At 33.5% G+C, this 15,635-nt stretch overlaps 1 protein-coding gene across 1 annotated transcript in view; it reads left to right on the forward strand.

Annotated features, from left to right (window-relative positions):
- ZEB1 (zinc finger E-box binding homeobox 1) overlaps positions 1–15,635 on the forward strand; it is a 186,211-nt gene that overhangs the window by 7,990 nt on the left and 162,586 nt on the right. The gene's annotated exons all lie outside the window — the stretch shown is intronic.

The raw sequence follows: 15,635 nt of genomic DNA on the forward strand, positions 1-15,635 counted from the left end.
TGTTCATGTTGCTATAAGTACATGTATTTCATCACTTCTAACTGTACAGTTTTCATGTTTTGCATCTAGCACAAATTTCTTATCAATTCCTCTAATGATGGATGCCCCGATTGACTCCAACTCTTGGGTACAAATAATTCTGTAATTAACACCTTTCTAAACATGTTGCTAATGACTGTAGAAGAATTCATCTGGAGATATATATCTAGGCATGATACTGCTGGGTTGTAAGTTAGTCTTATATTTAATAGCACTAAATTTTGCCAGATTATTTCTAAAAATGGCTATACCAATTTTTACCCTTACCAACAATGTATAAAGATCTGTATTTTCTCACAGTTTTTGGTATTATACAACATCCCACATTTTGCTAATTTGATAGTTGTTAAATAGAATCTCATGTTGCTTTAATTTAAGTTTCCCTGTTTGGCAGGGAAATTGATCATTTCTTCATATCATTGCTATCCCTTTGGATTTCCTTTTCCATATCTGGCGTATTCATGTCCTTTGCCCTCCTGCTTAGTTGGATTTCTACTTTTTGGGTATTTCTCAGAGTTCCTTGTGGATTTGAGAGGGTAACCCCAAGGTGGTTTTAGACATAGCAAATATTTTCCTAGTGTATCATTTACCTGTTGACTCAATTGTTTAAATTGTATTTAAGTCTATCCATTTTTTTTTGAATTTTGGGTAGTAAGAAGGCCTTCCTAATCCATAGATTGCAAAGATTTTCTTCTAGTTTTGTAGTTTTATCTTTTATATTTAGGTCTTTAGTACATCTTGGGTTTACCTTTTGAATACAGTATTTCTTTCTTAGGAGGAGCAAAGATGGTGGTTAAGAGTTTTGATGATACTGTGATTTACTACCTGAGTCATCTTGGCTGAGTTACTTAGTCTCCTCAGTGCTTGAATTTCCCCATGCGTAAAATGGGGATGGCAAGATTAGACTTGGGAAGTTTAAATGAGATATGAAATGTGCTATGTCTAGTATATATTTGAAGCATTCAATAAATGTTTGTTTAAAAATTTTACTTATATTGTTAAAGTTTGTTTTAAATGCTTTTTGCATCAAATGACAATTTCTTATACTTTTGTTTAGTATTAAATTGCCATGTAAAAGGAAGTTGTAAATTTTTGTCAAATTTGTTCATTGCTTCTATAGCTTTGGCCTTATACCGCTTAGTTATTCTAGCCCAAAGGACAAGACTGTTTGTTAAATGAGTAATACAATAGTAATATATACTGATGCTTCATCTTACTACTATTTGTGATATGTATTTTTTAGCTTGAGGAAGGCTGCTTGGACTTTTTTTAAGGGGCATTAGATTGAGAGACCTCATCATATTACTTTTATGTGTAATACTGACAAAGATTTCAAGGATAATGTCCTAGTGTTATTTTGTTACTTCAAACAGAGAACTCAAGCCCAAGGAAGCTAAACTTTATTCTATATTTGAATAGCCTAAGTAGCATGGAGTCCATCATTCTCATACACTCATTTGGTTTGGAATATACTTAAATGATGTGTCTTACTGTGTTCTTGTGGTATAGATCAGTGTAATCATGAGACAAAAGTTAAAGCTGTACCCTGGTTGGGGTGTGTGTTTTAGTAAACTTCATTGAGGTAAAATTTATATACACCATTATGCATGTTCACTTTGATAAATTTTGACATACACATATGAAGTCAACATCACAGGCAAGGTATTGAACATTTCCATCATCCCCTCAAATTCCTATGTATATCATGTCAGTCAGTCCCCTCCAATCCTCTCCACCTGTGGCCCAAACAATCACTGATCTGTTTCTGACTACTAGGGATTGGATTTACTGTTTCTATGGTTTTATAGAAACAGAATCATTCTGTATTATTTCTTTTGTACAACATAATGTGTTTGAGATTCATCCATGTTATTGCATGTATTAGTATAATAGTACATTATTTTTTAAAAAATACTTTATTATTTATTTTTAGAGAGAGGGGAAGGGAGGAAGAGAGGGAGAGAAACATCAATGTGTGGTTGCCTCTCACATGCCACCTACTGGGGACCTGGCCCATAACCAGGGCATGTGCCTTGACTGGAAATCGAACCAGCAACCCTTTGATTTGCAGGCCAGTGCTCAATCCACTGAGCTACACCAGCCAGGGCTATAGTACATTCTTTTTGTATTGCTGAGTAGTATTCCATTGCATGAATATATCACAATTTTGTTTATCCATTCACCTACAGTGGACTTACTGTTTGGGTTTCTGGTTCTTTGCTATAGAATAAAGCTTTTCTGAACATTCATATACAAGTTTTTGTATTGATACATGCTTACATTTCTTTTGGATCAAAATACCCAGGAGTAAAACTGTTGGGTCATAAGAAATGTATGCTTAATTGTGTAAGAAACTGCCAAGCTGGTTTTTAAAGTGCTTATATTTCATATTTCTACCAACAATGTATGAAAGTTCTAGTTGCTTCAGTCCTTGCAAATATTGGTCCATATTTTTAATTTTAGCTTTTTTAGTAGGCGTGTGGTTGTATACTTTTGGCTTTAATTTAGATTTAATTGATTCTAATGATGTTTTAATATCTTTTGATATACTTACAGGTAATTTATACATTTTCTTTTGTAAAGTGTCTGTCGCAGTCATGTGTCCATTTTTAATTGGGTTGCTTATCTTTTTATTATTGAATTATAAGTATTCGCTATATATTCTGAACCCAAGTTCTGTTTTGGATATAAGTATTTAACATTTTTTCTCCCTTTCTGCAGTTCATCTTCTAATTTTCTTAAAGGTACTTTGAAGTGCAAAAGTTGTAAATTTTCATGAAACTGAACTTACAATTTTATTCTTTTCAGCTTCATGATTTTTGTGTGCTGAGAAATCTTTGTCCACTCAAAGAGGATGTGTATCTTTTTTTAGAGCTGTATAGTATAATGTCTAGGTCTGTGATCCATTTTTGCTTAATTTTTATCTATACCTGGTTTTGATCTTCATCTACACGCCTGCCAAAGGTAGTCCTGAGGACTTTGCAAAAGACAAAAACTTGTTCTCAGTCATCAAAATTCAATATGAGAATTTCTATTTGAATTTTAAAATATTTTTCAGGATCCAACTACAAACCAAAGCTCAAGACTGTAAAGGAACACAAATTTTACTTTCTTGGTTTTATACATTTTTAAAATTGAGGGCAATTGTATTGTTCATAGTGTTTTCAAAATTTTTCACATCCTTGGGACATGGAGACTTACTTCAGTAAGACTAAAGTTTCATAAAAAGATGCTCAATGAGAGTGGAGATAATTAAGCAGAATGTGAATGTTATCTTCAAGGTCTCATTTCTTTCTTGGTTTAAATTTGTGAGCACTGTACCAATTCTTTTTCACATTTCACAACTTCTTTCTTTACATGAAGAATTTGTTTAAACCTACCACATTTTTTAATTCCTTTAAAGATATAATTATATTCTTTTGTTATAAAATTTCTTTAACCATCTCTAAATTCCTTGCATAAAGATTCCACCTTATTGTTCCTCAAAAGCTGTAGTGCAGAGGTCTGTAGTTGCCTTCATTCCCATGAACTTTTCTCAATCTTACCTTGTTTGACTTCCTTGTATTTGATATTGTGGACTTTACTGAAAGGTTTTGAGTCCTTCGTTTCCGTATTGCTCTTTTCGTGTTTTCTCATTCTTCTCTCTTAGAGCTTCCTCTTTGGTATTACCCAAGGCTGCTGCTTTTCTCACTGGATGCGCTAAGTCTAACCCAACCCAACTCTTAGTTTCAGCTATCACCTATATGCCGATATCGTCAAGATCCTTATCTCTTGTCCAAAACTAGACTGAACTCCAAATACAGTTGTCTGTGCTACTTCTCAATGCCCTACAGAATTCTATAGAGGTCCTTCTGTAGGACCTCTATGTCCTACAGAATTTTCAAACTTCACATGTCCAAACTTCACAGGTAGAACTAATTTCTTTTATCTTCCACTCAGTATTGCTTTCCTCCTGCATTCATTCTCTTGTTAGTACCACCACCAGTGATTTTTATTCCCAAATTAAAAACCAGAGTTAACTTTCCCTCTCATAACTCGATCATCATCAAATCTGTCATTTCTGCCTTCCAAATATCTCTCAAATCACTCTTTTCCTATCCATTTCTACTTCTGTTGCTTTAGGATCCTCCTTTTTCACCTAAATTCTTATACTAGTCTATTGGTTTTCCCTGGTCTTTTCTGCTATGTAGGCTGCAATATTTTTGCTGCTGTATCCTCTATGGCAAGGGAAACAATGGGGAAAATAAACAAATAGGACTACATCAAATTAAAAATTTTCTGCACAGCTAAAGAAACCATCAGCAAGATGAAAAGGAACCCATTGTATGGGAGAACATTTTCACCAGTAATATATTTGATAAAGGGTTAATCTCTAAAATATTCAAAGACCTAATATGACTCGACACCATGAAGACAAATAGTCCAATTATAAAATGGGCAAAGGACCCGAATAGACACTTCTCCAAAAAGGATATACAGATGGCCAGTAGACATGAAAAAATGTTCAATATCACTAATCATCAGAGAGATGCAAATTAAAACCACAATGAAATATCACCTCACCTTGTCAGTTTGGCTACCATCAACAAGTCAACAAACAGCTAGTGTTCACAGAGATGCGGAAAAAAGCAATCTCTAGTGCACAGTTGGTGGAAATGTAGATTGGTACAGCCACTGTGGAAAACAATATGTAGTATCCTCAAAAATTAAAAATGCAATACCTTTTGGTCCAGTGATTCCACTTCTGGGAATAGATCCTGAAACACCAATATTAAAACATATGCACCCCTATGTTCATAGCAGTGTTATTTAAAATAGCCAAGATCTGGAAACAGCTTAAATGCCCATCAGTAGGTGAGTGGGTAAAAAGCTGTGTAGTACAGTTACACAATGGAATACCACTCAGCAGTGAAAAAGAATGAACTCTTTGTGTGACAGCATAGATGGACCTGGATAATATTATGCTAAGTGAAATCAGTCAGTCAGTGTAAGATAAATGCCGCATGACCTCACTTATATGTGGAATCTAATGAATAACATAAGCTAATGAACAAAACAGAAATAGAAGCACAGATACACTGAACAGACTGATAGCTGTTGGAAAAGGGAGGGGCACAGAGTGGATGAAAGAAAGTGAATGGATTAGCCAGAGAACATATATGCATGACCCATGGACATGGACAATGAAATAGGGATTGCCTGAGGAAGGGGAGGGTGGAAGTCCTGGGGGGATGTGGGCAAAGTGAGAAAAAGCAAGGACAATAATATAAACAACAGAATATAACTAAAAATGATAATATATTTTGAAAATATATTAAGCAAAAAATAAGTAGGACCACAGAAGAAATAGGCAAATCTATCAGCATTGTAAGATATATAAAATAACCTCTCTTAATAGGCGTTGGAACAAGCAGAGAAAAATCAACCAGAATATAAAATATCTTAATACCAGCATCTACAAGCTTGCTGAAATGGACATTTACGGAACACTACATCTCAGAATTCTTTTTAAAAAATAAAAAAATTTAAAAATGATAACATGGCCAAATGCATCTGGTTTTAACAAATTTCAGTGCATTGGCATCATACTGCATTTTCTGTTCACAATGTCATTAACTATGTAAGGAACAACTTAATTTCTTTGTATGTTTGTAATTAAGATAGATTGCTTACTAATAACTTATGAGTCAAAAACCTGTTAAGATATTACAAAATATTTATAATTTAACAATAAAATACTATATTATCAGAACTTGTGTGATATAGTTTAAGTGATACTTCATGGAAATTCATAGACTTTAAACCTTATAGGGATAAGTGCTAAAAAAAACTGCATTCTTAATAATTAGAAAAATAAAAGAATACTTTCCAAATAATTTTAAAAAGAAATAAATATGAAATAATGAAACAGAAAACAAAAGTAAAACAGAAGAAACAATGCAGTAAGAAATAGATTATATGAAAAGACTAACAAAATTGAAAACTGGCAAGATTAATGAAGAGAAAGATCACAAAGCAGTGTCTGGAGTGAAAAAGGGAATGCTGCTATACATGTTTTAAGAATAATCGTCTTAATATAATCAAAAGCTTAGATCAAATGGACAACTTTTTAGAAAAATATAGCTCAGATTGGGTCAGGAAAGAATAGAAAATAAAGTCATCTTAAAATATAAAGGAAAAAATATTCTTACAAAGAAAAACACCAGCTCCTCAAGGGTTACTATCAAGTTCTCTGAAACCTCCAAGCAATAACTGCAAACTCCTCATTATGGAAACTTCATATGTAATGGCATTGGGGACAGGATGACTCTTTCAGTAGTTGGAGTAGTTGATTGATTAAATGGGGGGGAAAAACCCTAAGTCGGACCACTACCTCATGTTTGGAGAAAGCCTCTATACATAAGGTAAAGGTACAGTTAAGGTAAAACTATATTACTTTCTAAAGGTAATAGAGTAGAAAATTTTCACGATTTGGAATAAATATAAAAATGCATAAAATAGCAAATATTGGTAAATACAACTACATCAAAATTAACATTTTTTCACCAATAGATACTTTAAAGAGAGTGGGTATTTGTATTCAGTACATGTAAAGTTCTGCCACACAGTGAAATAAAGACAAAGAACTTAATAGAAAACTGGGCAAAGGACTTGAATATGCCCTTCGTAGAAGAATAAACTCATTTGGCCAAAAAGCATAATATATTTAACACCATGATTAATCAGGGAAATATATATTAAAATCAAATGAGAAGACATTATATGCCTCCTAGGTTCTCAAAAATTAAAGACCAAAAATGGTGTTGCTATTTATGTGAATTTGCAAGAACTGGAACACTTAAGAAATGGTGGTAATGCTAGTTGTTACATCCACTAGAAAAAAACTGATGTTATTAAGTAAAGTTGAAGGTGCACATACACTGTGACCTGTTACAGTACCTCCACTCCTAAATATGTCTTAAACATTTGTACAGAGATGTCAGGTGATGTTGTAGTTGTTCATACAGCATTGTTTATAATAAAACATTCAAATAACTATTAATGGTAGATTGGATACTGGTACACTCATATAATGCTATGCAGCACTAAAAATGGATGAATTACAGCCCTGCTCAACAACTAGAATTATCCCAGGAATATAATGTTGGAACAAAACAAACCACAGAGAAATATATACCATAGCTCCAGTTATATAAAGTTGAAGCACATGGAATATGAGGTAATACATTGTTTAAGGTTACAAATATCATACAACTCTGAAGAGAATGATAAATATAAAATTTAGGGATGAATGAGTATAATGACAAACTCATGTTCCAAAATTGGAAAAGACCCAGAGTAGTTATAAATGGTAAGGTTAACTATATACTTACTATTATTTATACCTTAAACTTATTTTGTAGAATTATTAATACTTAATGATTACTGATACTGTATTTAATAGAACATAATAACTTCTATTCATAGATGTGAGATACTCCAAGATGTATTCCTTTGTTTCAAGAGGTACAATTTTAATTTTAACACTTTTCTAGGTATTACCAGTACATTTACATGATTTTCAACTTTCATGAAATTTTCATTTATTGACCATGTTGTAAGAAGTTTAAGAAAGTCATTGCCTTACCTTATATTTTTCTAACATAAAACATATATAATGTCTATTTTTACAATTATATTTGTGGATATAACATTTTGTTTCAGAATATTACCATTTTGTTTTATTTATCAAATACCAGATAGTGTTTATATGCCAGGCACTAAGCACTTTAGAAATATCAACTCATTTAACCTGGATTAAAACCCTGTAAAGAAGATGTTATCATTTTATGGGGAAGGAAACTAGGGCAGAGGGGTTGTTGCCTAAGATCACGTAACTAGTAGGTGGAACCTGTATTCAAACCTAGATAGGTAGCCTGGCTCCAATACCATGTGGTTAACCACAAAGCTGTAAGACCATATGAAACAGATCTCTAAGGGGAATATGCCATCTTTCAGTATATTTTAATAGATTGGGGTACTATTTTTGAAGGTTGCAGGCATATTGTTAGATTATGGTAAAATGGTTATATAAGTCCTTTAAGAATGTTAAAAGTAATATTGGTAAATGATGTATTTATAAACATTGCTTAAATTTACTCTGAAATGAAATTTGTATCTGTACATTCATGAGATGAGAAAAGTAGATAGGTTAAAAAGTACCTATTAATCTAATTGTAGATATGCCCATATACACAAATGATGACAGTGACCTTTCTTTTTCCAAAAATGAGTGGATGAAGTTACCATTTAAATCAGAAAGTTTAAATGTAGCGTGGGTAAATTCTAGAAAGCAGTATTTGATTCAGGGATGAATCCTATAATAAAATAGACTGTGAATAGAGGAAATCCAGCACTTGTTAGTGATTTATGAAGACATTAATAGTAATATTCAAAAGTGACCCAAGTGCCCATCAGTAAACGAATGGATCAAAAAACTATGGTACATTCACACATTGGAATACTACGCAGCAGAAAGAAAGGAGCTCCTACCCTTTGAGACAGAATGGTTGGAACTGGAAAGTGTTATGCTTAGTGAAATAAGCCACGTGGTGAAAGACAAATACCATATGATCTCACCTTTAACTGGAACCTAATCAACAAAACAAACAAGCAAGCAAGCAAAATATACCCAGAGACATTGAAATTAAGAACAAACTGATAGTAACCGGAGGGGAGGAGGGTGAGGATAATCAGGAGAAAGGGTGCCTAGAGTCATTCTTTGCCTAGACCGGGAATCGGACTGGAGACCTTCCCTTTTTGGGATGATACTCAGTGAACTGACCCATGCCTGTCAGGGCAAACTATGGCAGTTTAAAAGTATGGTTTTTGTTGAGTGGAGTTGCAGCTGATCTTTGAAACCCATCTATCATTAACATTTTAGTAACAGGACTACATCAGAAAGGAAAAATCACCTAACTTTTCATTTTCAATTTTATATAATTTCACAGTTTGGTACTTAATGACTAATTTGCTATTCTTGGTATGAGATTAGCTAGTATAATGTAACAAACATTTAATGATTGCCTATTGTGTTGTGTAGGCACTGTGGTAATTGCTAGAGATACAGTGATGGATAAAGTTGTGCTTACAGACAGAGTGAAATGATGGAAGAGTCTCAATAACAGATATTTGTAATATAGTACAGTTACTATAAAATAGAGAATGAAAAGAATGGCCAAAGAAAGCAGTAGTGGAAGAGATAATGTCTAAACTGAGTATTAAAAGAGGAGAGAGAGACACGCAGAGAGAAGGGGATTGTGTGTGTATGTATGATAATTTAGATGAGGGGGACAGAGGGGAATGGCTGCAGAGGCCCAATCTTGGGGAAATCAGGAGCAAAAGCACATTGATGAGAAAAGCATGATGTTTTCTGGAAGTGTAAGTAGATACGTGTTGTGTAGTAGGAGTAGAAAAAAGGACAGAGTGATGGAGAGGTATGAAACCAGATCACAGAAAGTCCTTTATGCCATTTTTAGGAGCTTGAACTTTGTCTTTCATTCTGTGCTTTGGGAAGTTGTTCTAGAGTTTTAAGCAAGGGACTTTTGTACTTGTAGTTAAGTGTAACAGATTACTTGGTTAGCTGTCGTAGATGATAAATTTGAAGGGAAGAGGATTGGAGGCAGGAAGTCCATTGGAGGCAGGGAGACTTAATTAGAGCTGATGACAGCTTAAACTAGGGCTGTGTTAATAGAAATGGAGAAGAGGAAACAAATTTCATACTCTTAACATTTGTTGTTTGTAAATAGTAAGTTCAGTAGGACTTGATGTTTGGAAATGGCCGGTGGAGGAGAAATAGACAAGTTTAACACCATAGTTTGTAGCTACAGTACTACTACAGTACTACTACAGTACTACTACAGTACTACAGTACCACCTATACTACATAGGTGATGTGGCACCAAAGAGAAAATACATGAGTAAGGGTCAACTTAGAAGCTAAGGAGTAAGTCAGTTTTGGATATTTTGAGTCTAAGATGATACTGAAATAACCTATGGGGAGGTGTAACAAGGCAATTGACTTTGAATCTGATGCCGTGCATGTAAATGTCTGGAGTCCCTGGGCTGGAAAAATCAGTATGTGAGAGGTGATTGAAACCATAGGACCATATAGGGAGAATATATGAACTAAGGAGAAAATACAAGGGCAGAGACAGGATATTGGGGAACATCAGTTTTTCAGGGTAAAGCAAAGAAAAAGGAGCCCCACAAAGGAGAGAAGAAGCTAACGAAAGACAAATTAAATAGACATTGAGCCGACCTGTGACTAGAAACTACACATTTTTAATAGAACAAATTGTTATATGTATTTATGATTTCCTTAGATACTCTCTGTAGCCAAAATGAGTTATGGGGAGAAGAATGTTACATTAATCTGGGATTGAGGTTGTGAGTTTAGAGAAACTAATGTGTTAAAGTTAGAGCAATTTAGATGATACACTGTGGCAAATGTTGCCTATGGTATGCTGTGCATGATTCTTTATATATACATTAACTCATTTAATCCTCACCATGGAGGATTCTATATTAAGGGGAGGGAGGTATGTTTTGTCTGTTGTATTCTCAGTGCCCAGCATATAGAATGGGCCCTAATACTTGTTGAATAAATTAGTGAATATGAAGTATTATTGTTTTCATTGTACATATGTTTTGACATCTGTAAAAGAAGAATAAGTAACTTTTGCTATTTAGTAACAGAGGTAGTAGGGAAGGAAATGAACCTGCGAGTGGGAACTGGTAGAAAATTGAGGGATTCTAGGACTGGAGATCTCTATCAGGTGAAGTACAAATGAAGGCATGAAAGATACAGAAGAGGAAGAAGTATGGTCAGAGAGTAAAGTGTCTGAGTTTACAATTTTTTGAGGTGGGGTTGTTCTCGATGAAGACAAAGGGTCAGATCTCAGGAATGGAGTAGAATATGTTTATGTTGAAACACTGTTGGCACCAGTGGATATTGAAAGATTCTAAGATATAGACGTTTGGGTAGAGAGGAAGCTGTTATATGGAGATATATAGATTAGAAAGCATAGGGAATGGAATAGGTGAATGTCATTGTGGGGTTTTTGTTTTGTTTTTTTTTAGTTACCGCTTGTTTTTTTATTGCACTTGTTGGGGTGACATTGTTAATAAGACCACAGAGGTCCCAAGTGTACAACTCTGTAACACTCATCTGCATGTTTTAATGTAGGTTAAGGTTAGATCTGGTTTGCTGAAAAGACAGGAATATAAACTGGGCTTGCTAAATATGATTTTTTTCCTCCTGAATATGGATAGACAATCTTACTGGAAAACTTGAAGAAAATACTCAGAATATGAATACAAACATTTTAAGTTTGGCCTGATATTCCAGCCATACTTAAGGTATGAATTCCAAATGTTATGTTTTTTTTTTCTTGCAGAAAACCCCACTTTTTAAAATTGGGTGTATTGTAGCAGAGCATAGTTTTTGTTTGTGTTGGTAGCAGCATGGCTCACCTCTTCTTTACTAGCTGTTAATTACACATCCCAAAGATGTTACGAACAAAATGTACTTGTTCTTTTAAATCTTTAGCTCCAATCCTGTAAATTGCTATTTGTTCCCTGTTCCCTACCTGACCCTTTTACTCTCCTCCTCTTCCAAAACTCTTTTTGAATACTTGTGTTTTAAGAAGCTCTGGAGAACTAACTTTCTACATTACATTGTATCACAGAAAAAAGTAAAATTAATTTTAGCACTAAATTATACTTAACATTTTAAGTTGAACATTTTCAGAGTGTTTTGATAACCTAAGCAGTCAATTCTGTTTCATTTTTAAAGATATTTCATTTGCTTTGAAAGGCTCTAATTTCTTTTTATATGTTTTGATAGCATTGTAATTTCTGTCCCATTTCCCTTCAGAAAAATATAAAAATTCAGTAATTTATTATGGGATTTTATTAAATCTGAAATTTCATTATTCATCATATCAATTTAAAGCATTTAAAAATGTTTTATTTTGTGACTGTAAAGTTATGTCCATGTATGTGTGTGTGTTTCCTGCAAATGAGTATCATCCTATGAGTGGCTCTTAGGAAATTCAGGATAATTGAATATATTATAAAATGTGTTTGTATAATGGATAGGTTGGAGGAGTTTGCCTTTTAAAGCAGATGTACTATGATTTTATAGTTTTCTGTATTCAGCCCACTTTATATCTTAGTAAGGAGTAGCTGAAATACTGCTAAATGACCTTTGACACAGAACCCAGGACAGCTGGAATATGATCTCCCTTTCACCTCCTTTGTAAACCTGAATGCTTGCTTGTCAAATCAGATGTGAGTTTAGATCTTTTTATTGAATGTGCCTTGAGGAGAACAGAGTTTGGGGTCAATTTAGCATAATCCCACATTTATCTTGTTCTATTACAGAGGTTTGCTGGGGGATGGGTGAGTTTTCTGAAAAGAAATTGCAAGCTGAGCATAGGTGGACTTGCTGTCTTCTCCATACTTTTCCCAGCAGCCTCACTGGGTCATGGTGATTTCCGTACATTAAAAGAAAAGCAGAATGCATGAGTTGTTTGTTAGTATTTGTGGTTCCAATTTGATCCAAGTACCTCTGTGATATAATAAGCAGATTATCTGACAAATTAAGGCACTATATTTGGAAGTCTCTAACTTTGTCTTTATCAATAAACTAGATTAGATTGTCTCACAGTAGTTAATACATGTGGTTTTTCATGTGTTCAAGGATAGTACTGAATATATATTAAATTGTGTTTTTCTGTGTCATTTTTTATAAATCTGGTAATTTGCCAAATTGTCAAGTCTTAAGTATAAAATGCTTAATTATAAACTACTTTAAAAAGTATTTAATGTTTAATTATTATTTTAACTTCATAGTAATGAAGATTGAAAATTATTTTTTTTAAATTGTTGTTCAGTTACAGCTGTCCCACCTTTTCCCCACTGCTCACCCCTTGAATTTATTCTTTTAAAGTTTCTGATTTAGGTTCTGATAATCCATTTGAAAATTAGGAGTATGTTTAGGCTCATGTGACTTTTAGTAGCAGAAGCTACTGTGTCCTTACTGGTTATCATTGATTAGAAGCTGCAAACAGCCATTAATTGTTAAAATATAAGAAGGTTGTAGGAGACCATATGACAAAAGAAGTATAGTTACCTTTACATTTTGTTCACTGTACCTCCTACACACTGTTTCAGACAAGATCGGACACATTCAGGGGGGTATGGCCATAGACCTCCTACATGTTGTTTCAGAAGGAAAACTCTGATCAGTGTCTTGGGTGAAAAGACCCTACTTTTAAAGGAGGATTGTCCAAAATTTCTTGCTAACTTGGATGTTTCAATTTATTCTGGGTCATTTCAAACACACCGCCAAGCTGGAGTTGTGGGATGGTTGAAAACTTAATTCACTTTTTCTTGTTTTGCAGAATCAGTAGTTTAGTGATTAAAGCTTATGTTCTTAGACTTAATAAATAAATATTAATTTGACAATAATAAAAAGCATTACATAAAGGAGATGTTCAATAATTTGATATAAGAGAATGTAGAAAATAAAAATATTTAAAGATTTGTGTAGATACAAGATATAACTAGAAGAAAGATGTTTTCTGCCAGAAGAACTTGTTTGGATTTTAACAATTAAAGGGTGTTAGGGAGGTTGTTAAGCCCAGATTAACTGCTAACATGCTAAATATTCATATCCATATTATTTCACTAAAGCACTTATGGTTTTGGCATTTTTGTTGACTAGTCTTTTGATTTACAGGGCTTCGAAGCCGCTCTATTTATCTGTAGTTCTATTTAGTTGAAAATTAAAGCATATGTTGCGATAGACGAACATATGCTTTAATGGGGCCTGGGGGTTGCATTATATAATGTATTAAATTTATTAAAGCTATTTAAAATATAGATATTAAGTTTACCTTTTAGAATTATTTTAGTGACAGGAAGGTAGACTGGTATCCTAAAATTATTTTTTCTCTTAGTTTGTTGCAATCTTTAGCTAATATGGTGAATATAGACCATATATGCTCTAAATTTTCCAGTTGCACAAAACTACTTTCCAGAACCCTTGGTGTTTCCTATACAATGTAAAGACAAGACAAAACAATATCCTGATACCTTTTAGTGGAGAGAAACCCTGTTATGTATTATGAGGCTCATCTTGACTAAGCAGAACACCTAAAGGACCAATAGTCTAAAAGGAGGCTGTTAGCAAAGACAGTCTCATTTATTCATAGGAATCATCAGGTTGCAAGATGAATCATCATCTACTCTAGATCTTAAGGAGAGTTGTGAAAATGCTGTGAGAGCCTGGAAAACTTTTCTGTGTATACTGTCAGGAAAAGGTAGGAACATTTTATTTTACTCTCTAAGTGCCTTACCACTTTTGAAAATGATTTGAATAAGGCTGTGATAAATGAAGGATAGATTTAAGTATAGAGTTTTAAAATGTTAAGGGACATTAAGAAATTCATCTGATCTGCTTATGTTATAGATAGGAACTGAGAATCTCAAAAAGTTATGTGATTTGGTGTAGATTACATAGAGCTAATTTGAAGCAGAAGCTATAATTTCCTTACTGGGTTTGGTGTGAACAGTCATTGTTAAAATGTAAGGATGTTATAGGGGACCATATGACAAAAGAACCACTAAGTAATTTTACAATTTGTTCGCTATACCATCTGAAGAAAAAAAAATTTAGTGACTTGTGTGAAAGACTCCGACCTTCCTACAAACACAAATTACAGGAAATTTCTTGCTGTCTTGGGTATTTCAGCTACTTCATGGTTATTTCTGGGATCTAGATAGTTTTTCAGAATGCCAGTTAGGGAGACTTAATACCATAAAAGTTGTTGATATATGGAAACTTCAGACCCAAAGTAAAGACAGAACAATGTCGATTTTGTACTTAGAATTTGAATGAAATAAGAGCTAAGTACAAAATAGACATTGTTTAGCAGTTGCTTGCTCTTTTAAGATGTTTAGCAGTTGCTTGCTCTTAACAATTTATCTTAAATTAGTGGGTTTGGAAGTAATGCTATTTATTTTGGCAATCAGTAAATACAAATAAATACATGAATGAAATTTCTGTATCTTTTCTCTTTTGGGGGTGTATAAGGTATTTTCATGTCTTCATCTGTTATGTTTGGATAAGTCGAGAACAGACCACTTGTTGAAGAAAGTTATTAAATAAAAACTATTTTTTTAAAAATTCTGTTAGAAAAACATAAATATTTCACTGACTTTTTGTCTGGGTATTCTTTACTGTGTAAGAGAACTTCATAAATTTTGTCAGAAATAAATTCCTGTTTCTGTCTCAGAGGTATAACCATACATGTTCCATGATGTCAATTTTCAGGTCTTTTACTAAAGATTACAAAATAAATAAATGTGTTATCAGAACTTCGAGTCTTAAATAATATATTATTTGCACGTTTTCCTGCTCTGCTTGTTTGATGGTAGATGCACAATTTTCCCATCTTCAGCTGTACTTCGGCTAATTCAGCCCTTTCCTTCAGATTAAGATTAGATAAGATTTACAGATGTTTTAAGATTGTAATTTTGAAAAGCCT

Source organism: Sturnira hondurensis, unplaced genomic scaffold (assembly GCF_014824575.4).
Source record: "Sturnira hondurensis isolate 20B ecotype Veracruz unplaced genomic scaffold, ASM1482457v3 Scaffold0022910, whole genome shotgun sequence".
Lineage (NCBI taxonomy): Eukaryota > Metazoa > Chordata > Mammalia > Chiroptera > Phyllostomidae > Sturnira > Sturnira hondurensis.